General features: G+C 32.7%; 1 long non-coding RNA gene across 1 annotated transcript; it reads left to right on the top strand.

Moving 5' to 3' along the window:
• Positions 1–2694: 2694 nt before the first annotated feature.
• LOC124897137 lies at positions 2695–5213 on the top strand. Its single transcript, XR_007053752.1, has 2 exons — positions 2695–3092; positions 5001–5213. It is a non-coding gene; the product is annotated as an uncharacterized LOC124897137 (long non-coding RNA).
• The last annotated feature ends 2462 nt before the right edge of the window (positions 5214–7675 follow it).

Here is a 7675-nt window from a genome sequence, read left to right as displayed (position 1 = left end):
TCTAGCTGGTATAACATAACACTGACCACAACCATCTGCTAGTAGTATTAGTTTTATTTTTGATATTTTTGTTGTTTTACTATTTCTGTATTTACTTATTGTCTCTTATTCCTTCGTAAATGTTGTGTTTTTATTTTCATTGAACACAGGTTCTATCAGAAACAACCTCTCTATCTGCCAGGGTAGGGGAAAGGTCTGCATAAATTCTACCCTCTCAAGATCATACATGTGGAGTATATTGGGTATGTTGTTGTTGTTATCTTCGGTAGCTCAATTGAATTACTGAGACAACCGTGTTTTACTTATTCCTGATTGTGGACCAGGGCATTATGTTCCTTAGCTAAATCAAGTTGCTGTGAGGTAAAGCAATGGTTTAAATAAGCCAGCCATCAAATTAAAAGGTTTAATGGTATGCACATCTATTTCTCAACCGAGTGCACACACGCATAAGATTATTAAAGATAAAACATTTGCATTTGTGTAGTTTTCAGTACTAACGCTGTAGGTATTTAGCGCTGTAGGTTTGAAATGCTTTGACTGATGACTATTATGATCACTTAGGATTATTTCAATTAATGTGGTCAGTTGGAATGTTTTCTGACCAAACATACAAGCAGGTGAATGATTTGTGAGACTATGAATCATTTTTAACACCCTCAGAGTAGTGTATTAAGATTCTCGATCAGGCTAATGAAGAAATCAAAAATATTTATAGCTACCACATCTTCACTCCAGCATGCACAGACAAGTTTAGTATACTCAATCATTTTCTTAGAAAGAGCAATGTAAGTGAGATAACCTTTACTCTCGCATTAAATTCAGTTATAAAAAGTTTATTCACTTAGCGTTAATAGTCTAAGTAGTGAGTATGCATGGTTGTTTGGAGTGGTAATGGTTAAATCATACTTCCTTCTATTTATTTCTATGCACTTTCCAATAGGATGATTGAGATGCTATCAACATGCAACCATTTTAGTATATACATGTTAAATTTGATTGAAAATGTAATTCTAGGACTTGGATAACATGCTGCTTTAAAATTCTTTATACTCCGTATTAATTAGTTTTGAGGCATGTAAGAGGACTATCTTATAAGATTAAAATGTTGAAAATGTTGAACAGGAGATTAAAATGTTGAAAAATGCTTTGCGATCAATATTATTTATGATTACTGATAAAATCATATTCCTTTAAATAGAGGGTGGGCTATCTCAGAAGAAGCTACGATCCATGCATACAACAGCACTCCAAGATCTATTTCAATCTTCTTGTAGTTCAGGAGGCTCTTCATGTTCATAAGAGAAACTCATCATTCAAATGGGTAACTTGCAGGTATTTTCATTTTGTTCATCTAATGGATACTTCTCAATATCTAGGGGAATTACTAGTTGCCATCTTGTAGCTACTCGAACATTGGTATTTGGAGAGATCCATCTCTCTTTTCTTACATTGACATCCCCATACATAAGAAAATAAAAACTAGAAGAGGATAAAAAGTAAATGGACGGTCAACAAAAATAAGTATAAACGAACGATGGCTTACAATGGTTTGAAAAGTTGAGGGTTGCGTACCTTCTAAAAGAAAGAAAAAAAATACTAAAAATTCTTGGGGTTTAAAGATGTTGAAGGGGATCGCATGCAATGTCCTTATCATTATTGTTTACGCTAATCTACTCAGTGAGCTCTATTGTCTTTCAATTGTCAATGTATTATATTAGGTGGCGTCATGTATTTACTCATTTTCCTTACTTGCAGTGAAGAAGTATCCAATGGTTTGAAGGATTCTCCCAAGACAGTGTTGGGACGTGTATCGTGAATTTATAGAGTCAGGCCTTCGTATTTGGGTTTTCAGGTGTGCTTTGATCCTTATGATAAGCTTTTACTTCTCTTCTCACATTTACTTGTTACGATAGAACAAGCCAGTGAATGCGTTGAATGGGTTAAAATCTAGTTGCACAATTTGGAGCCTTAGTAGGTTCATCTGTGATAAAATGGTCAAAAGCGATAGAAGACTATTCTATAGTGCCATATGATGTTTTGGTTCTTTATTATGATTCGAATTAGATTTAAAAAGTGTATACAGTTCTGAATGACATTCATAGCTCTAATAGTATTATTCATTTGATTTAATATTACATTCTCCTATGCCAATTATTGTCATGGACTTTCACTATTATGAAATTCTTATTATTTGAGAGTAAACATATAATCTATAAAATCTTTTCTATGTACAATCTATTAGCTCCACCACTGCTCTTCAAAAGTAGCACCATTTCTACATTGTCATAAAATTGCTAATATACAATAAACTTTAACTACCTAAGTAGAATCAACACAAATAGGCATAACATTGGATCTCCACAACCTTCTTTTGCCAGAATTTTGTTTAGTTGAACAGATGCTACTTGGTGTTGTTCTGTTTCCATTTATATTCATGTTAAACATGTTGCGTACTACATGACTTGGACTTTGATTAATCTGAATGTTGGTTGTGTTTCTATATCAATTGCCTCCCTGCATACTATATGGTGCTAGTTGGGGTATGGTTGGGTTCATCTAATGAGTATCTCTATTGTTTACAACAATAGAATAGCAATCAGTTGTTTTTCCCTTTCTGCTATTGTGTACTGGAAGTGCAAATATGAAAACTCTGTCCTAGCGAAAACACTAGAACGTCTTTTGTTAAGGTAAAATCTACATACATATTTTCATATCTTTTTTCGGTTGATGTATTTTATAGTTTCTATTGGCATATATATTTTCATATCTCTTAGGCTTCCATGTTTCCTAAAAGGAAATTCAACAAAAGAATCAAGAAAACAGAATCAGCCAGAAAATTCATTATCCCCTTGCTGCCCCATTATCCTCACAACAAAAAAGAAACCTAAAACACGAAATTTTAATAAGTTTCCAAATTTTACCTCATCATTTTTTACCCAAATTCTTGGTTAATTTCTTTTTTCACTGTTCCCTTTCCAGTCATTGTGCTCTACTGGTGATTTGTTTTGATAACCATGGTGTCTCAGCTATCTTTCATGAACATTGACTAATTCCATGAAAACCTACCACCTCCCACCAACAACGGGTGCCAGGTAACTCTATTCACCAAGTCTAGGATAGTATGAAGAAATCATTTCGTAGTTTTGTCTCTGCTGGTGATTTTGTTTGAATACTTCTGGTGCTGTAGTATATTTTACCATACAATAGTCACCACTACCATTATTATAAATGTAGAACTACTTCATAAGTGGTCAAAATTGTTCCACAAGGCTTTTTACATGTTCTAATATAATGGTGCTGGAAACTTGACCTTTGCTGTGAAACTTGCCCAATTTGTTCTGTGGTTTGACAATCTAAATTCACCTTTATTATACTGGCTTTGCTTCAGTCACTTGCTAAACCATAAACTAGCTAGCTAGAAATTGTTGTTGAGAATTTCACGTTAGAGATTTGAGTAACCATGAGTTGATGGGCTAACAGTCTCTTTTGATCACCTTACAATTTTCAACTAGTTCAGCATCATCATCCTCATCCTCATCTTCAACATGCTCAACTTCTTCATTATCCTTGAGAGGAGACAAAGATTGTCCCCCGTGAGTAGTACTATCATGACTAGAGTAGATTTCAGCTGTTGCTGCTAATGCAGGTGGTGTTGTATTATTCTTCTTACCAGTCGATGGAAATCTTTTCTTATGCCATAAAGGACTGAAATCCAAATAATAGTAATATTCGGAAGAAGATGATTTCTTGGTACGCTGAGGGCGGTCGTGGTAGCTCGGAGTTATCTCGGCTGCTGCCACCACAGTTTTTTAAATTTCGGTGTAGAAATTAGCACCAGCAGCAGCAACAGTAGTAGCAGTAGAATATTAAGTGGAGTTGTTGCTACTATAATGCTTCTTCACTTGAGCAAAATGGTGCTCACATAAATTATGCCCTCATTTTTCCTCTCTGCTGAATTTCCATCCCTTCCCGTAATTCTTGACGAACATTGTTGTATCAGTGTTATCTCCATCTCCCATCTCCTCATATTTCTTGAAATTGTTAGAATCAGTAGGCACATCAGAAACATAATTGTCTAAAAAATTCATCTTTTTCGTCTCCCCATTATTGTCCAACCTCATTGACGTGATGCTACCGGGAAAAAACAATACTCGCTAACTCACAACATTACCTCCAATTACATTTGATAAATACATACCCAACTGTTATCTCAAAATTTCAAATAGATCTTGGAAAATTATCGTTCTCTGAACTACAAAAAAAAGAAATGAAAGATATTGTTGCAAATAAAATCAGATACCCAATTGTAAAGGTCTCATTTATAACACAACTATATTATCCATCCAACTGAAGCAAATGAAATCAGAAACAAAACAAAAAAAGTTCATTTCTTGAAAGAATAAAAATAGAGCAGTGGAAAATTCGGATAAACAGTGAAATAAATTGAACATAAAATTATGCCTATTTGTGGGCTCATTGGTAGACAAGAACGTGCACAATAGGTACTAAATCACATCCACAATAGATACTAAGTCAGTGACATTATACACAGAAGAAGTCTAGCTGGATCTTTTAAGCAGTATATGTCTTCTATAGTTGAATATAAATTGCTGGATCTAGCTACAACTTTTTATAAGTATATGTCTTCTATACTTAAATGCTACTCTATTTTTGTTCAAGTTGCATCTTTTAATCAGTATATGTGCGTGATCCCCTGAAGGAGTGTTTGTTTATGCCTCTCTAAATTTGTAGTAGCTTTTTGTTTTGGTTTGAGTATTTTAACCATGAAACTCAAATTCTTCTGGCTCAACTCATGCTTCGGTTCATGAAAAGGTACTTTATCTTACAAATTTACAAGAAACTTAAATCCTGAACTTTTAACTTGATTGAATGAATTAAAGAAACTTTGGATTCATATAATTCCTTATTCAAGATTGAAAAAATATTTGTATATTTGTTCAACATAATTTTACTTCATTTGTTTGTTTTTGAATCTATAGGATCAATGCGGGGATCAAATTCGAATGGTGGGTGCCACTACTCAACTTGATCGAGATTGAAGTGAATGATGAAGAATTTTTGAAATATTTTGATACGAGTTTATATACATTTGGTTTTGTGTGGAACTTGGTACAAATTTTTATTATATTATTTTCTCATTAATTATTATGTGGAAGACATGTATTTTTTGAAATCAAGTCCATGCACTTCAATTATTTATTAGCTAATTAGTGTGTCAGATTATATATAAATATATTTTTTTTATGTAATGTGCTTCGTGATGTATACATTTTGCTCAAAATAATTATTTTTCAATCAGAAGTTACTTAATAACATTTTATATGCCTAATGCTATTTCTGTAAAATGTGGCTTGAACTATCAAATTTTAGGCAACATTGCTACACTTCAAAAGTGTGGCTAAAACATGCTTACACTTTACATGTGTTGTCATAGAGGATGTATAAAAGTCTAAGTTTTTGAAGTGTGGCTACTAATAAAGAAAAGACCATGTTTTTTAAGTGTTGTTATATAGGTGCTACAAAAGGCTACACTTATGAATTGTGCCTAATAGTAAAACAAAGGCAATGTTTTTTAAGTCTTGTCATAGAGGTGCTACAAAAGGTAACGCTTGTGAAGCGTGCCCAATAGCAAAAAGAAAAAGGCAACACTTGTAAGTGTAGCTTAATCAATTTAATGTGCTGCCATGAAAAGTTACAAAGCGTGGCCTTTTTACATTAATGGCCATGGTTTTAAAATGTAGCTTATGGCCATTGATTAAAGGTTACGCCCTTTTAGGCCACCCCCCAAAAAATATTGCCTAAAATTCGAAAGTGTAGCCTTTGATCAAAGGCCACACTTTCTGCTAGTTTAGGCCACACTTTAAGGGAGTGGCCATAGACCAAAAATGTTGTAGTGCTCTTTTCTTTAGGGTTAGTCTATTTGGTGTCCTTAAATGTCATGAGTCTATTTGGTGTCCTTAAATGTCATGATTTCAATTAAAGAAACTCACTTAATTTTCATTCATATGATTCAACTATTAAATATTTGTAATTATTTTTCTATTTGATCTTGATTGGTGCAGTTAAATATCTTGTTCGTTGTTGATGTGGAAACGTTGTAGCCTACAGGTCTTGACATATGTGAATGCACTTTATTATTGCTCCTGGCCATGGATATTGGCTTAATTGTAATGATTTAGAATTATTTAGCGTTTTCATGTTTTTATATAAGTGTGTAGTTTATCAAAATAATGGAGTTTTTGGGTTTCTATATTGTAATAAACTTATGTTACTTCTTGCATAACGATTGTGTTATGTTACTTTAATCGCTTCTCTTTCTCTCCTTTAGGATTGTTTGATAGAGTGTATTAGCAAAAATAATATATGTAATAGTCTTATGTATTACTAATACTTTGTTTGATTTATCCAATGCATAACTAATTCTTATATTAGTTATACACTATTGTATATTGAGGTGTTTATTACTAGTACTTATTTTCCATGTATTAGTAGTATAAAAACTCAACACATACAGTAATTTGATAAATTATAAAATTACCCCACAAATCATTGTCTCTCTCCCCCCCCCCCCCCCCCCCCCCCCCCCCAAAAAAAAAAACTACTTTAGCAATCTATGGACCAACGGGTCCTTAGAGTTTTAAAGCATTATTAATAATAAGGTTAGTTTAATATTAAAATATATCCCTAATTAATTTTTTTTTTTGAAAGAACATATCATAGATATGAGTCAAGTATACGAAACTGAGGGAATACTTTTCAAATTCCATATTTTCACATTAAATAAAATGATGGGTGGGGATAACAATTGCATTATGTCTCGTGGGGATAAGAGTTCAACGAATCTAGCAAGAAAGAAATTGGAAAAAAAATGATGTGGAACTCATCGGATCTAGGGAATTATTGTTCTCTCTTTTTCAATGTCATTATTGATGTTATAATCATAGCATTCAACTGTGTGGTGCACATAGAAATTTCTATGATAAGATTTGCATGTGCCACTGTGCTAGCGACAAGGCACTACTTGCAAGAGATAGAAACAGAATGTTAATTTACGGGATAAAATCATAATTTATTTTTTCTTTTTGTATTTATAATAAATTATTTGAGTATATTAAATGATTTTTTTAATATAAATACGAAATTTGAATCAAAGTTTCTAAATTTTATCAAACTCGTGCTTAACATTATGCTTCTTCCTTCATGTCTCTTTTAGAAGGACTTTGTAACAAAGTTTGTAGGAAGGGAAGTTTCACTTGAAAAATCTTAATACGGCCATGAATTTTTTTAATTTAGGAATATTCGAATAAGGTGGTCCTGCTTTATTGGAGAAATTCAAATCAATTCATATGCTCATTTTTACTTCAATCAACATCAATTGTTAATTTAAGAAGCATCCACTTTAGACTTGTATTATTTTTAGTTTATTATAGTCTTGTGGATATTAGATTCCATGAAAAGTAGAAGAAATTATTTAATGAATATAGACCCCTATTTGAACGTCAAAGAGTTCAATTCCTAGGATAGAATATAGACACATTTCTGAGAAATTGCCTCCAAGTGGCCAAGTTTACAATTTTCAACTAATATTCAGGAGGGGAATTAGAATTTTTGCTTTATGAACTCAATCTCAAAGACTAGTATTGAATCAATTACA

Source organism: Capsicum annuum, chromosome 3, assembly GCF_002878395.1.
Source record: "Capsicum annuum cultivar UCD-10X-F1 chromosome 3, UCD10Xv1.1, whole genome shotgun sequence".
NCBI lineage: Eukaryota > Viridiplantae > Streptophyta > Magnoliopsida > Solanales > Solanaceae > Capsicum > Capsicum annuum.
This window is presented reverse-complemented; position numbering and strand designations above follow the sequence as displayed.